Source organism: Rhagoletis zephyria, unplaced genomic scaffold (genome assembly GCF_001687245.7).
Source record: "Rhagoletis zephyria isolate East Lansing unplaced genomic scaffold, Rhagoletis_zephyria_1.1 Rzeph_scaffold_06702, whole genome shotgun sequence".
Lineage (NCBI taxonomy): Eukaryota > Metazoa > Arthropoda > Insecta > Diptera > Tephritidae > Rhagoletis > Rhagoletis zephyria.
Genome location: NW_016163785.1, coordinates 6,523 through 10,910, shown reverse-complemented (window position 1 = coordinate 10,910; position 4,388 = coordinate 6,523). Strand labels below are relative to the sequence as shown.

Genomic DNA, 4,388 nt, shown 5'->3' with positions numbered 1-4,388 from the left:
AAATACGAAGAACAATCAAAAAATACATTTATTTTAGAAATGTTTATATTACAAGTAAAAAGAGAAAAACTATGAACTAGTTTCATTATATGAAAAATTTGTACTTTGAATCTTTGACTATTCACTTTTTTAAAGGTAGAAAAGGCAAAAAAGGCAAATATCTTAAAAAAAGGCAAAATAAGGCAACATCAAATGTGTATATATGGAATCAGGGAAAGCTAAATCGTGGACATTCTTAATCGAATATACTCTATCTCTTTAGCAGAAACAAAGGCAATTTCCATAAAATCCGTTCCCTGTTGATTAATAATCAACAATTTTCTTTTCCAATAACAAACAAATTCATAGAACAATAAATTTAACTTCAAGAATTTAAACAAGTGAAAAAACGTACATAACCGCTAGAATTATTAATTGTAAAAATCGACACAAAATGTAAAAACTCAACAGACTTCGCAGACTCATTTCTGCTTCTTAAAATTCTATAAAGTGTGGTGGTCCTATTGCGTAATGACAAACAAAAGATAGCGATTCCAATGTCAGATACGATTGTGTATAAAATATGCATATGTATATGCACACTTATACTTGTTAATATGTACAATTTATTAACTACTAAAAATAGATAAACAGAATACATATGTACTTAGTTGGTGTAAATACAAGAGGTTTCTAGTTGTTAGCACAAAATTAAAAAATAATAATTTAAAAAGATTTCAGTGTTAACTAACTGATAGGCCCCGGCGAGATTCGAACTCACGATCTCCTGTTTACTAGACAGGCGCTTTAACCAACTAAGCCACGGCGCCACGGTGTCAGCGTTGGATATGATGTGTGATATAAGCTTTTTGTAAATAACCATTTTAACAGCATATGTTAACAGCGCTATGTTAAGCTAGTGCCGACAACAGAAAGAGTAACATTGAGAGCAGAGAACGGAAATGGTACCAAAGCGCAAGCGCTGCCTAAAAGTATGCATACAGTTGAGGAGTGTTTTTATTTAAGCAAACAAATGTATACATGCATACGTACAAATGCATACATACATACTTATCCGTTTGCACACTTTAGCATCAGTGTTTTCAACAAGTCGTCGTTTAAAGTACAAACCCGCGTATCAAAAAAATGCAAAACCGCGTATGTGAGGTTGTATAAATTATTTTCTAGAGAGTAAAAGCACTCATATTAAGTTCTGAATTTTATAAAACAATCGCATTTCTGGCTAGTATATTTCAGGACGAAGCCAGGAGCTTATGTGAGCAAATCCATTTTTTGCCAGCAAATGTCAGTTACGCGGTTTTGCAGAATGACGATAGGCTGTATTGTACTTTAAGGGACGAAGTGCTCTAAGTAGGGATGGCAAAAAAATAAAATAATCGGTTTTTAATCTTATAATTAATCAAAAGCCAAAAATAAATAAATAATGATAAATAGGCCTCGGATTTTTATGCGGTAAATATGCACTAAAAACTCAAAAATATGCAAAAAGACTTCTCGAATTTATTTTGCTTTTTAGATTTTTCATATTTTATTAGAAGTTTATAATTAACACAATAATAATGGTATCCAACTTTTCCTTGATTTTTTGGCAAAGTTCACCCTGCACAGCAGTCTCCACAAGATGACCTTGTTCAGCCAATGAATTTTTTCCTTGCAATTTCGCTTTCAATATTGAAGAAGCGTCACTACCATTTAGATCTTTAAGAAAGGTTTGAAATTCCTTAAAATATAGGCAATAATATTTGTCCGCCTCTTGCCAGGTTCTCCATATCGTTAATATTGGCTGTGGCGGAGGAGCGATATTGGGATACATATTCTTAAAAGCTTCAATGCGCATAGCAGATTTTAAAAATATGTTTTCCCATTCGATATTAAATCGCCAACATCAACATTGCTTGCCAAACAAGTAGCGTGCAGTAACTTTGGGTAAAATACCTTGAGTGCCTTTGCTGATTTTACCATATCGAGCCCTAACCGCCAAAAAAGCGTAAGCGATATATTTTTCAAAAATTTTCTTTTTGATGTAGAAATGCCCCTAGAGCAGAGCTTTATTATAGTGGGATCCGTAGAAAAGTCACCGGGGTTCCGCGAAAATGTTTTTGGTATGACTAAAGTATTAAATATAGTTTATAATTTTTCTGAAAACTACCGTTACATGGTAAGAAGAGTTGATTTACCCCTATTTCTAACAATTTCGATAGTATGTTCAGTTATACTTAATGAGATAAACTTATCTATATGGTTAGATGTGGGCGGTATCACGCCCACTTCCCAAAATTCTATAATAATGTTACTTATTTTAAGGGATTGTTGTTAGTATCAATTTTGAGTAAACTAACATCCTTAAATTCCGAAATATCGAAGTTTCAATAATTTCTGAAATTTACCGTTTTATGAAAAGTGGGATTAAATTTAGTCCGATTTCAATAATTTTTAACGTTTTGCTTTTATGTGGCAAGCGAAATAATCGTACCAAGTTTGGTACAAATTGATCGAACGGTTACCAACAAAACCATATCTCGTCATAAGTGGGCGGTGCCACGCCCATTTTCCAAAATTCTATCATAGACGTGTTTTTTGTTAAAGAGTTATTGCAAACACCAATTTGGAATATATTAGCTTCTACGTTGAAAATTATTGAAATCGGACTAAAATTACGGCCGCTTTTCATATAACGGTAAATTTCAGAAACTTGAATGCTTGAAACTGCAATATTTCGAAATTTAAGGACGCTAATTTACTTAAAATTGATACACCCCGGCTTACCATCTAGCGGTAGCTTTCGGAAAGGTGAAAAAACATATATTTACTACTTGCGCCGGGTATTTAATGTTCGGCTCCACCCGAACTTAGACTTTCTTACTTGTTAATATTATGATTATCTTATATTTTCCGATGGTTTATTCAATTGTTTCTGATAGTTTTAGGAGCGATTCGCTACTTGCCTGTAACCCTTCGCGACCTATAAAATAACACTAAATATGTCGGCTGAACCCACATGCTCTAAAATCAACAAAATCAAAAAACTGTAATTTTTCGCAACCCTTTAGCCTAAACATGTCGATTGGATGTCTGGATAAAAACTTCCAAAACTCGTGTATATATAAGCGAGGCAACTGTCATATAAACGAATCGTTAATCAACTATATCACTCCAAGTCTATTTTATGAGCTCCACATTTTTAATTTTAAATCTCATAAAAAAAGTAGATTTATAAATACTAGTCTGGGCATAACTGTAAAATATATGCAAATCCTCTGCTTTAGTTAAAAAATTAATGGTATTTATACACTGCCATCAATCAAAAAACTACAAAGCAAATGCGACTAGCTTTCAATTGAAGTCCTCTCGTTTTCTTGCATTTACTCCATAGTTTTGTACACTTCTCAACACACTTTATTACACAGTGTAAATATGCAACTGCCATTTATCATCTTCACTTACCGAACTGACATCAACATGACATTACGTCTGCCATATATGTAAGTAAGGTAGAACTTTCATATTGACCATTCCTCTCATCTCACTCACTTCTTTTGTCTTGTTACAGTATATTTTGCTTAGCTGCCCATCGTTCTTTGCACGAAAAAATTTTGCGCTTAACCGAAAAAAGCACGAATTTTCTTTACAACTTCAATGAGGAAGGTATCCGAATCCCTATGAAACCAAATAATGGAGGAGCACTTACCACGTAGAAATTACTGCAAGCGAAATTTTTTCGGAATGGTATCTATCTAATAATCTATATAACTACATAAAAATGATAGCCGTTTTCGTTTTTCTGCGAGATGAGGAAAATAAATAAAAGCTTGTAAAATTTGGGTAAGTGTAGAGTGAGTGCAGGTAAACGTAATAATTTCTTTGATAATTGATAATAGTTGCAAATTTTTAAGGCAGGTATCGCTAATGTGCAGGCATGTTGAATGCATCTATCGGAGCAGTGTTATTATAAATATTAAAAAAAAAATGCCGCTGATGCGCATTTTAGGGAAGGTATCTTAAATGTGCACTTAATCACAAAGGTTGCAAAGCAAAATATACTGTATTTCATTTGATACAGAATTTCCCATGCTACCACTTTGCTATGGGGGGCTCTCGCACTCTTGTAAATTTGGAATAGTAGTTTTGCATTTCGTGCAATCTGTGCAACGCGAGAGACTTCGAGAATATCCCTAATATATTAATGAACATACCAACTGATACTTCTTCTTCTTATTATTTGGCGCTGTAACATACATAAACCTAGTTACTACAATATGGATGTCAATCAAAACGGCATTGAAAGACCTCTTTCTAAATTACCTGTAGGAGCGTGCCACCTGTTTAAAAAAAGTTCAACCTCAATTAAGGCAATAAGAAAATTGAAATATGTATCCCGATATGATGAA

General features: G+C 33.4%; 1 non-coding gene across 1 annotated transcript; it reads right to left on the bottom strand.

The window, feature by feature from the left end:
- Positions 1–735: 735 nt before the first annotated feature.
- TRNAT-AGU (transfer RNA threonine (anticodon AGU)) lies at positions 736–809 on the bottom strand. Its single transcript has one exon. It is a non-coding gene; the product is annotated as a tRNA-Thr (tRNA).
- Positions 810–4,388: the final 3,579 nt, after the last annotated feature.